General features: G+C 42.2%; 1 protein-coding gene across 7 annotated transcripts in view; it reads right to left on the bottom strand.

Moving 5' to 3' along the window:
• The window catches only part of ptprt (protein tyrosine phosphatase receptor type T), a 1424809-nt gene that overhangs the window by 321342 nt on the left and 1091004 nt on the right, over positions 1 to 12463 (bottom strand). The window lies entirely within an intron of this gene.

Genomic DNA, 12463 nt, shown 5'->3' with positions numbered 1-12463 from the left:
TGATGTTCAACATGGTTACCGAACAAAAGAACAAGGAGATCTCAGAATACAAATAAAAAACATTGCACCACATGTCAGCAAGGCCATAACATCCAGTAAACCAAGAAATATGCTTTATTTCTCTAGCGATAGAATTGAAATGTAGGGAAGTTCGAATAAATTTGTATCAACCCTTGGTACGACCACAATGAGAATAATTTCTTGTCACCAAATCTTTTTTAAAAATTGAGGAACTGGTAAGGATGCAGAAATGACATACAAGAACGAAACTAGAAAACTACACTGGAAAAGGATCTTGAAAGTAGATAGATCAGAGGTCACCTAATAGAGGTGTCTAAAATTGAGATAGGTTTTGTTTGGAATTATATGGGAGAATGCTTTCTCCTGTGGGGAACAGCATTAATCAAAGACATCAATATAAAATAGTCATGAGGGAATCCAGTTGCAAATTCTGAGAAAATCTGTTTATCTGAAGAGCAGTGAAAACTAACTATTGTAGGAAGTAATTGAGACCAATCATGTCAGTACATTCAAAGGGAAAGTGGACAAACACATGATGCTTAACTAAAGCAGAAACACCAACATGTACTGAATGGTATGTCTCTGTGCCAGTTGCCATATGCATGACAAAATAAATTACATTCTGAAACACTGCCTGATTATGTTGGTTCAAGGAAGACTTTACCTTCATTGATAGGTCAATGCGGTCAAGTAGGAATTTGAATGGAAAATTTATTTCACAAAACTAGTGCAATTTGCAGTCCAATTCCTAATTATGTCCAAAGTGAATACTCTATCCATAACTGGATGTAGGTTTGCTCGCTGAGCTGTAAGGTTCGTTTTCAGACATTTCGTCACCATACTGGTAACATCAGAAGGCTATAGAATTTACAGCCTCCAGATGAAGCCTCTACCCATTACTGTCAAGCTTGAAATCACATAATGATTTTTGATTTACCTCATCTTTATATGTATTCTTTGCATTGATCTTTGATCTCATTTTCTCAGTCAGAAAATGCTACCAATATATTAAATACATTTTAACCACCATTGTTAGTATCAAGCTATTCCAGCTAAAGTACGGTGTTACAGAAGTGAAGCTCCCTCAATATGTTTCAGCCATAATATCAGAGAAGCCTTTCGGTTTAATACATTTTTTTATGAATTCCCGTACGGCTCATTTCTGTGGCATCTCTGAATGAGAGTGACAACGTTGTTTAATTTGTGCTCTTTTATGCCCAATTTACACAAGAAACTAAATTAAAGATATCTACATTTGTGCACATTGGATTCTGAAAAGTGGCTTGAGAGATTTTGATTCCACCAAACTAAGTCTGAATTGAAATTGTGTTCTCAAAAGTAAAAGCTATTTATATTGTAATGCTCAGAGCAAAGATATTGTGAAATTTACATTGACTTATTTTGGATTTTCAATTTTTGGAGAACAGCAGATGCTACTTAATTTGGAGCTAACATATCATGTGCCAACAGAGATTTAGCTGTTAACCATGGGATATTTTGTAACATGAGCAACAAATGTATTGTATAGATAAGACTCCACAGATAGACAACATTTCCCAATGGCTAAATGAGATACCAATCATGACAACAACCTAGAAAGATACTGGGTACAATCCTCAAGCTGTCCTATCCAATCACTGAGAGACTCCTAAACAGAAGGAAGACCTCTTCAATATGTTAATCTGTAGACCAACATAACTTGAAGGATTCCATGACAAAATAAGTTACCAATAAGCAAGGCAGTCGCCAAGGTTTTCAGTGGCCCCAGTACTTTTTGTTTCCTTCCGACGTAACCTTTTGAGTGCCAGGATCAGAAGTGCTTCCACTGTCTATATACTCCCAGTGATTGTGGTCTCTCTCCTAAGTGCCTGCTCCATTTTCCCTTCTAGAACCTACTTGAGGACTGCTGCTGATGAAGCAAGCAGCACAAATTTCAATGCTGAAGAAGTGAAAACTGCCAGGTGAGCCTGGGGCCTTTCTGAGCCAGTCCAAACTACTTTTGACATTCTAGTCTTCAATTGAAACTGTGTGGTATCAGATAATAGTTTGCAACTAAGACTATTCATCATTGAATAACCTCATGTAATTCTCACATAGTGGTTGCCCTATCAGGGAAATGCACTTTCAACACGCAAACATTGACAAAAATTCCCTATGTCTTCCATTCTCCTCAACTCAGGGTCCTCCTCCCTAATGTTGATGAGGCCCTTGTTTGTACACATTTTATTCGGAATTATGGGACCTTGTTTTCTCCTATACCAGGCTCCACATTTAGTCGATCATTCTCAGCCATTTCCATCCCTGGCACAATGCCTCCATCAAACAACCATTTCTTTCCACTTACATCATTACAAGTGGAACATGCCTGTATGACACCATTGGGCACTCTTCAATTACTCCCAAAATTCTGTAGCCTTCTGTTGCAAGTCCAAGTGATATAACATCCACCCCTTCACCTCTTTCCATCTCATTGTTGAGAGACCCCAAATACTCCTTTCAGTAAAAGCTTTATTTCTTAATCTGGGACTGAAATCCCACCTAAATCAGAAGTGGTCATTCTGAAGATCTTCTGGAGAAAGGTAAGCAGGTGAAATGTGGAGCGGAAAGACAACTGGGAAATGGGTGGGCAGAGGGCTTACAGCATGGTAAGGAGGTGGCTTTCTGTGTGGACCCTCACTGCATGATCCCTTAATTAAGTCCATGCCTCAAGGAAATCTGGGAGGGTCTGCTGAGCAGTCTCCCCAGAGATAATTGCTTTGACCAATGGAAGAATGACAAAGTCTTTAAGTGACTATTCAAAGGCATCTACTGACCACAGGGTGGCAGAGCCCTGATGAGCACTGATGCTCTGGACTTAACCAGGGAGGGAAAGCAGGAGGTGACAGAAACTCTATGCTGCACCCTCCCATCCAATCATAGACCCCATCCCCACCTCCAGAGTGGGTGGAGAGAGCAGGATGGGGCTGATTAAATTCTGCACATCAATTCAATTTGCTTTCAATTTAGAATATTGATTTTTTTATTCACAATGTGTAACAATAGAGAGGCTGAACACAGATTGGGTGACTAGTGCAGATACCACTGATTAATGTAACATCACAATGGCTCATGCAGTTTAATTTCAATTAATGAAATCTGGAGTATTAAGCTAGTGTCAATTATGGTGACCAGGAAGCTCTCCGATTCTTCTAAAAATGCATCTGGTTCAGTAATATCCTTTACGGAAGGAAATTTGATATCCTTACCAAGGTTTGACCGACATGTGATGAAGACCCATAACAACGCAGCTGGCATTTACCTGCCCTCTGAAATGGCTTAGCAAGCCACTGAGTTCAAAGGTAATTATGGATGGGCAACAGCTTCTCACCTTCCTACGATCCCGTTAAAGAACACAAGCAGTCCTGGAAGCCTGGACCTTATCTTCTAATCACTTGTAATTTGAAATCTCTATCCCATTCGTATCCTAAACTTACTACATTTAGCCAACGGCACATCTTGCAGTTCAGATCAAAGATCAACCCTAAACAATAACTGTGTTCCTCTCTATAATAGCCTGCCCTGCTGAGCATTTCCTACAATTTCTGTTTTTACCTGAGATTTCCAGCATTCACAGCATTTCGCTTTTGTGAAAATTTCAGTTGATTTTAATAACTTCCCAAAGTAACGATGTTTTAAGTCAGATTTTCAAGCAGTCTTCATGCAAACGGAGTTAATTTGGAGGCAAACTACTGGCTTAAATTATTAAACATAGAAAAAAATAGCAAACATAATTTATAACTGAATCTCATTTTATAATCTTTGGCTGGAGAAAAGAAACTGGAACAAAGGAAGAAAACGAAAAAAAAGAAAACTGGAGTTCAGTTAATTTGCAAATCCCACGCCATTTTTTTTTCTTAAGAATCTATAATCCTGTAACATCCATCCTTTGCATTTGAAAGCTACTCAAAGAATATATAATTATAAGCTGACACGGTGATTTTTGCACACTGCACTTTACTAGCAACAGTATTAAGCAAAGTCTCTAATTGTTTAATTATTGTTACAAATGCATCACTGTTACACCTGCTTGGTTATTTTCCAACCGCATTGTCCAAATTAAGTGATTAAAATTACATACTGGCAGTTTGCTCCCTGATTGCTCCACGCTTTTCCAAAGCCAAGAGCATTTGAAAATAGTTCAGCTTTGTACAAAACATCTTATCCTTTCTTGTCACGTGATGCCATTTAAAATAACACTGTTCAGGTGATGTACCTCTTTTATATTTTGATTATGTAGCAACATGAAGTAGAATTTAATTGTATAAGACAAAAATCCCAATTTCTTGTAATGTAGAATGTACTTTTATTTAATTTTACACGCTGTGGCATTCAGTTTAAGGGTAAATGATAGATTCTGCTTTGCAAATGCTCAAATACTTACCAAATCTTTCCAAAAAAAATGATTGCTTCACATAGGCAAGCAGCTTAACTCAATAGTGACAATTTTCAGAGATAATGGGGAAGGTATTGTGCACATTTTGAAAGCTGCCTCAACTATGTTATTACTTCTCTTTGTTGTAGTTGATTTTCATGTAGTTTTGCAGAACAGGGGCAAGGGGTCATCAAAATACCTGAAAGCTGCTATAATATACTGCTAATCTAACTGCCAGCTTTCTCAACAAACTGTATGACTTCCATTTTAACCAGTTACATTTCAAATCAATGCTTTGCCAACTTGATTTTTTGGATGCAATACAAGGCATATGAAAATCCAAAAATCTTCTGGGACTTAGCTGGCATGTTTGATATATAATTGCAACTAAGACACTGTGGGTTCAGGACATAGCAAATCTCCATGAAAAGAGAAAGATGACACTGAATACAGGTATAATATTTGTGAAGCATATGCAGCAATTGGAATTGGCAAGGCTATACAATTTTCAGGATTTGATTTAACCGGTGACCTATGGTTGTCAAAGAGGCACTCTGCTGCAATTGGCTCATTTAGGCTCCATGGAAACCTTATCTGACTTCTGTGTAGAGTATTCCAATCATCAGCACACCCCTGGAAACGTGTCAGCTGGTTAGGAAATGTTTGTGGGACTCGGAGGCATTAGAATGCTCTTCAAAACCCCTCCCAACAAATACCTTACCCGTCTCCAATATTCCTGCTAAACATGATTAACCCAGCATCTCAATGCCAGGGAAAAGAATGGGACTAACACAAACTGTGCATCGCTGCATGTAAAACCACAATTGTAAATTGCAATTGTCTGGGATCTTGAATCACATTTTTCATCAGCTTTCCCAACAATTTGGGCAGGAATAGGCAAAGAAAGATTGGGCAAAAAAATCCTTAGGGGATTGTCCTTCACTGGGTGCTCATATCTCAGGTGAAACCAAGTGGCTGGCGGCTGTAAATCTTAAATAAAAGCTAAGTACATCAAAAACATGCACAACATCAGACTTTGAAAACAGTAAAATACCGAAGTAAATGTTCCCCCCAAAACACGTTGGGATGCTTGAAATCACAATGAGTCAACAATTAGTTATATTGAAGCTCTATGTCGAATTTGTCATCCAGCCCCAGTGGCAGAGTACGAAATCCAACCGAAGGATGAATGTTTGGAGTTAAGCTACATTACAGCACAAAATTATGGGCAAGCCATCATTGGACATCAAGATTTCACTGTGAAACCTTGCAAGTACAGCTGAACCAGTGAGAAATTTAAAAGTGCTGTCCTTTTGGAGACAAAGTGAAGTTGATACAGTGTTGTAAACAGTGTGTTTGCTTTGTACCACAACTAGTTTATCTAGTTTGTCTCCAAACAACAAGCAAACATTTTGGAACAGTTTGACAAGCAAGCATTCTCACCAGCAAGAAAGAGAATGGGAGTGGCAGTAAACCCCAACATTAAAGGAGCTCTGCTGTTGTGGTTAAAAGCAGTTGGAGGAGAGAACATTCCCATCTCCGGTTTATTCCTATATATGAGAGAGGTGTATTCCAGCAACGAGTCTTGGTTACAAGGAGTTCATTTGGAGGTGAAACGAGGTTGCACAGAGGCTTCTCTAAAGCTTTCTCGAAGCTCTACTTCAAACAAATTTGTCAGCAGACAGTGGTGAGATGATTTATTGCAATTGTACCATATTAAATATACAACATGTGTATGTATTAATATCTCACCTTTCTCTTTCTGGCTCTGATTTTTCTATTGTGTGATTGAAACATTTTCTATTTTTGTACAGGATTGTAGGGATTGGAACCAGCCGGATCTTGTTGACTATCAGATCCTTGATTGAAGTTGTTAACCTGGGCCTATCAGGATGTCCTGGCTGACCAATATAAACAGGAGATTACTTTAGGGCCCGGGTGTCCTTGGAGAAGAAGCACGTGGTCTCCACCAACACCCTGGAGTTGTTCAGGGAGATGTGGGTGCCGCAGGGAGTGGAGTGCATCATTTCTCCCTCCAACTCTATTTTGATTTAGTCCCTACCCTCCCCTTCACTGTTTTGATCACACAGCACTGCCCTTTGATGCGAAGGGCAGTGTTTGTCACTGGCCACCCGGGTGTTTTCCTATCTTCCTGGTGGTGGAAATTGAATAAAGATTGGTGCACTTTGTGTCTTTCACTGTGTCTCACACCTGCACACACACACCATGGGTGCTGGGGATAAAATAAGCACTACCGCACTTAGGTGGTAGTGTGGGGTTTAAATAAAAAAAAAGAAAAAGGAAAAAAAAAAAAGAAAAAAAAACTTAACAAGGAATTGAGGAGGGCAGGTCTGAAGACCTCCTCGTGGGAAGGAAAAAAAAAAAAAAAAAAAAAATATAAACAGGAGATTACTTTAGGGCCCGGGTGTCCTTGGAGAAGAAGCACGTGGTCTCCACCAACACCCTGGAGTTGTTCAGGGAGATGTGGGTGCCGCAGGGAGTGGAGTGCATCATTTCTCCCTCCAACTCTATTTTGATTTAGTCCCTACCCTCCCCTTCACTGTTTTGATCACACAGCACTGCCCTCTGATGCGAAGGGCAGTGTTTGTCACTGGCCACCCGGGTGTTTTCCTATCTTCCTGGTGGTGGAAATTGAATAAAGATTGGTGCACTTTGTGTCTTTCACTGTGTCTCACACCTGCACACACACACCATGGGTGCTGGGGGAAAAAATAAGCACTACTGCACTTAGGTGGTAGTGTGGGGGTTAAAAAAGAAAGGGGAAAAATAAACAGGAGATTCACATACACACCATGGAAAAAAGAAAGAAAAGAAAAAAAAAAAATACACAAGAGGGAGGTGGAGTGCATAAAAGAAAAAAAAAATACACAGGAGGGAGCACTTTGTGTCTTTCACTGAAAAAAGAAAAAGAAAAGAAAAAAAAAAAAAAAAAATATAAACAGGAGATTACTTTAGGGCCCGGGTGTCCTTGGAGAAGAAGCACGTGGTCTCCACCAACACCCTGGAGTTGTTCAGGGAGATGTGGGTGCCGCAGGGAGTGGAGTGCATCATTTCTCCCTCCAACTCTATTTTGATTTAGTCCCTACCCTCCCCTTCACTGTTTTGATCACACAGCACTGCCCTCTGATGCGAAGGGCAGTGTTTGTCACTGGCCACCCGGGTGTTTTCCTATCTTCCTGGTGGTGGAAATTGAATAAAGATTGGTGCACTTTGTGTCTTTCACTGTGTCTCACACCTGCACACACACACCATGGGTGCTGGGGGAAAAAATAAGCACTACTGCACTTAGGTGGTAGTGTGGGGGTTAAAAAAAAGAAAAAGAAAAAAAAAAGAAAAGAAAAAAAAATAAACAGGAGATTACTTTAGGGCCCGGGTGTCCTTGGAGAAGAAGCACGTGGTCTCCACCAACACCCTGGAGTTGTTCAGGGAGAGGTGGGTGCCGCAGGGAGTGGAGTGCATCATTTCTCCCTCCAACTCTATTTTGATTTAGTCCCTACCCTCCCCTTCACTGTTTTGATCACACAGCACTGCCCTCTGATGCGAAGGGCAGTGCTTGTCACTGGCCACCCGGGTGTTTTCCTATCTTCCTGGTGGTGGAAATTGAATAAAAGATTGGTGCACTTTGTGTCTTTCACTGTGTCTCACACCTGCACACACACACCATGGGTGCTGGGGGAAAAAACAAGCACTACTGCACTTAGGTGGTAGTGTGGGGGTTAAAATAAAATAAATTTAAAAAAAAGAAAAAAAAAGAAAAAAAAAATATAAACAGGAGATTACTTTAGGGCCCGGGTGTCCTTGGAGAAGAAGCACGTGGTCTCCTCCAACACCCTGGAGTTGTTCAGCGAGAGGTGGGTGCCGCAGGGAGTGGAGTGCATCATTTCTCCCTCCAATTCTATTTTGATTTAGTCCCTACCCTCCCCTTCACTGTTTTGATCACACAGCACTGCCCTTTGATGTGAAGGGCAGTGTTTGTCACTGGCCACCCGGGTGTTTTCCTATCTTCCTGGTGGTGGAAATTGAATAAAGATTGGTGCACTTTGTGTCTTTCACTGTGTCTCACACCTGCACACACACACCATGGGTGCTGGGGATAAAATAAGCACTACCGCACTTAGGTGGTAGTGTGGGGGTTAAAATTAAAAAAAATAAATAAATAAAAAAAATAAAAAAAAAATAAAATAAAAAAAAAAGAACAGGAGTCTCCCTGGCCAAACTGGCCATAAACAGAAAAAAAAAAAACAGGAGATTACTTTAGGGCCCGGGTGTCCTTGGAGAAGAAGCACGTGGTCTCCACCAACACCCTGGAGTTGTTCAGCGAGAGGTGGGTGCCGCAGGGAGTGGAGTGCATCATTTCTCCCTCCAATTCTATTTTGATTTAGTCCCTACCCTCCCCTTCACTGTTTTGATCACACAGCACTGCCCTTTGATGTGAAGGGCAGTGTTTGTCACTGGCCACCCGGGTGTTTTCCTATCTTCCTGGTGGTGGAAATTGAATAAAGATTTGTGCACTTTGTGTCTCTCACTGTGTCTCACACCTGCACAAAAAGAAAAAAAAAAGCTTCACACCATAATAAAAAAAAAATAAACAGGAGATTACTTTAGGGCCCGGGTGTCCTTGGAGAAGAAGCACGTGGTCTCCACCAACACCCTGGAGTTGTTCAGCGAGAGGTGGGTGCCGCAGGGAGTGGAGTGCATCATTTCTCCCTCCAGTTCTATTTTGATTTAGTCCCTACCCTCCCCTTCACTGTTTTGATCACACAGCACTGTCCCTTGATGTGAAGGGCAGTGTTTGTCACTGGCCACCCGGATGTTTTCCTATCTTCCTGGAAAAAAAGAAAAAAAAAATAAATAAATAAACAGGAGATTACGTTAGGGCCCGGGTGTCCTTGGAGAAGAAGCACGTGGTCTCCACCAACACCCTGGAGTTGTTCAGCGAGAGGTGGGCGCCGCAGGGAGTGGAGTGCATCATTTCTCCCTCCAATTCTATTTTGATTTAGTCCCTACCCTCCCCTTCACTGTTTTGATCACACAGCACTGTCCCTTGATGTGAAGGGCAGTGCTTGTCACTGGCCACCCGGGTGTTTTCCTATCTTCCTGGTGGTGGAATTTGAATAAAGATTGGTGCACTTTGTGTCTTTCACTGTGTCTCACACCTGCACACACACATCATGGGTGCTGGGGGAAAAAATAAGCACTACTGCACTTAGATGGTAGTGTGGGGGTTAAAATAAAAGAAAAAAGAAAAAAAAAGAAAAATAAATAAATAAATAAACAGGAGATTACGTTAGGGCCCGGGTGTCCTTGGAGAAGAAGCACGTGGTCTCCACCAACACCCTGGAGTTGTTCAGCGAGAGGTGGGCGCCGCAGGGAGTGGAGTGCATCATTTCTCCCTCCAATTCTATTTTGATTTAGTCCCTACCCTCCCCTTCACTGTTTTGATCACACAGCACTGTCCCTTGATGTGAAGGGCAGTGCTTGTCACTGGCCACCCAGGTGTTTTCCTATCTTCCTGGTGGTGGAAATTGAATAAAGATTGGTGCACTTTGTGTCTTTCACTGTGTCTCACACCTGCGCACACACACACCATGGGTGCTGGGGATAAAATAAGCACTACCGCACTTAGGTGGTAGTGTGGGGGTTAAAGGGAAAAAAAAAGAAAAAAAGAGAGAGAGAAAAAAAGAAGAAAAAAAATATAAACAGGAGATTACTTTAGGGCCCGGGTGTCCTTGGAGAAGAAGCACGTGGTCTCCACCAACACCCTGGAGTTGTTCAGCGAGAGGTGGGTGCCGCAGGGAGTGGAGTGCATCATTTCTCCCTCCAGTTCTATTTTGATTTAGTCCCTACCCTCCCCTTCACTGTTTTGATCACACAGCACTGTCCCTTGATGTGAAGGGCAGTGTTTGTCACTGGCCACCCGGGTGTTTTCCTATCTTCCTGGAAAAAAAGAAAAAAAAATAAATAAATAAACAGGAGATTACGTTAGGGCCCGGGTGTCCTTGGAGAAGAAGCACGTGGTCTCAACCAACACCCTGGAGTTGTTCAGCGAGAGGTGGGCGCCGCAGGGAGTGGAGTGCATCATTTCTCCCTCCAATTCTATTTTGATTTAGTCCCTACCCTCCCCTTCACTGTTTTGATCACACAGCACTGTCCCTTGATGTGAAGGGCAGTGTTTGTCACTGGCCACCCGGGTGTTTTCCTATCTTCCTGGAAAAAAAGAAGAAAAATAAATAAATAAACAGGAGATTACGTTAGGGCCCGGGTGTCCTTGGAGAAGAAGCACGTGGTCTCCACCAACACCCTGGAGTTGTTCAGCGAGAGGTGGGCGCCGCAGGGAGTGGAGTGCATTATTTCCCCCTCCAACTCTATTTTGATTTAGTCCCTACCCTCCCCTTCACTGTTTTGATCACACAGCATTGCATTTTGATATGAAGGGCAGTGCTTGTCATTGGCCACTCGGGTGTTTTTCCTATCTTCCTGGTGGTGGAATTTGAATAAATAATTCGTGCACTTTGTGTCTTTCACTGTGTTTCACATGTATACACACACACCATGGGTGCTGGGGATAAAATAAGCAAAAAAAAAGAAAAAAAAAATAAACAGGAGATTACGTTAGGGCCCGGGTGTCCTTGGAGAAGAAGCACGCGGTCTCCACCAACACCCTGGAGTTGTTCAGCGAGAGGTGGCCGCCGCAGGGAGTGGAGTGCATTATTTCCCCCTCCAACTCTATTTTGATTTAGTCCCTACCCTCCCCTTCACTGTTTTGATCACACAGCATTGTATTTTGATATGAAGGGCAGTGCTTGTCACTGGCCACTCGGGTGTATTCCTTTCTTCCTGGTGGTGGAAATTGAATAAAGATTCGTACACCTTGTGTCTCTCACTATGTCTCACACCTACACAGAAAAGACAAAAAACCGAAAAGAACAAAAAAAGAAATAAACAGGAGATTACGTTAGGGCCCGGGTGTTGTTGGAGAAGGAGCACGCGGTCTCCACCAACACCCTAGATTTGTTCAGCGAGAGGTGGGCGCTGCAGGGAGTGGAGTGCATTATTTCCCCCTCCAACTCTATTTTGATTTAGTCCCTGCCCTCCCCTTCACTGTTTGATCACACAGCATTGCCCTTTTTTGTGAAGGGCAGTGTTTGTCACTGGCCACTCGGGTGTTTTCCTATCTTCTTGGTGGTGGAAATTGAAAGATTAGTACACCTTGTGTCTCTCACTGTGTCTCACATCTGCACACACACATACCATGGGTGCTGTGGAAAAAAATAAGCACTACTGCAGTTAGGCGGTAGTGTGGGGGTTAAGAAAAGAGAGAAAAAAAACAGCAGTTGTTTTGTGAAGGGCACTGCTTGTCACTGGCCACTCGAAAAAAAAACAGGAGTGTTAGTGGAGTGCATTATTTCTCCCTCCAAAAAAAACAGGAGATTACGTTAGGGCCCGGGTGTCCTTGGAGAAGTAGCATGCGGTCTCCACCAAAACCCTGGAGTTATTCAGGGAGAGGTAGGTGCCCCAGGGAGTGGAGTGCATTATTTCCCCCTCCAACTCTATTTTGATTTAATCCCTGCTCTCCCCTTCAGTGTTTGAACATACAGCATTGACCTTTGATGCGAAGGGCACTGCTTGTCACTGGCCACTCGGGTGTTTTCCTATCTTCCTGGTGGTGGAAATCGAATAAAGATTCGTACACCTTGTGTCTCTCACTGTGTCTCACACCTGCACACACACACCATGGGTGCTGGGGAAAGAATAAGCACTACTGCAGTTAGGTGGTAGTGTGGGGGTTAAATAGAAAAAAGAAAAAAAAAACAGGAGATTCACCTTGTGTCTTTCACTGTGTCTCACATCTGCACACACACAACATGAGTACTAAAAAAAAAATAAACAGGAGTATCAGAGGTTCTTTCCACTCTGAGAGCTGGTTCCAAGTGAGCTGGACCAGCGTGTCAACTACAGTGCATATGAGGATGACTTGGTGATGGTTTACCTTTAGTTGATGAGAATGGG

Source organism: Chiloscyllium plagiosum, unplaced genomic scaffold (genome assembly GCF_037043375.1).
Source record: "Chiloscyllium plagiosum isolate Xiang-an unplaced genomic scaffold, Cpla_swu_hap1 HiC_scaffold_15, whole genome shotgun sequence".
NCBI classification, from domain to species: Eukaryota; Metazoa; Chordata; class Chondrichthyes; order Orectolobiformes; family Hemiscylliidae; genus Chiloscyllium; species Chiloscyllium plagiosum.
Note: the sequence above shows the minus strand (reverse complement) of the source record. Positions and strands in the feature narration are given on the sequence as shown.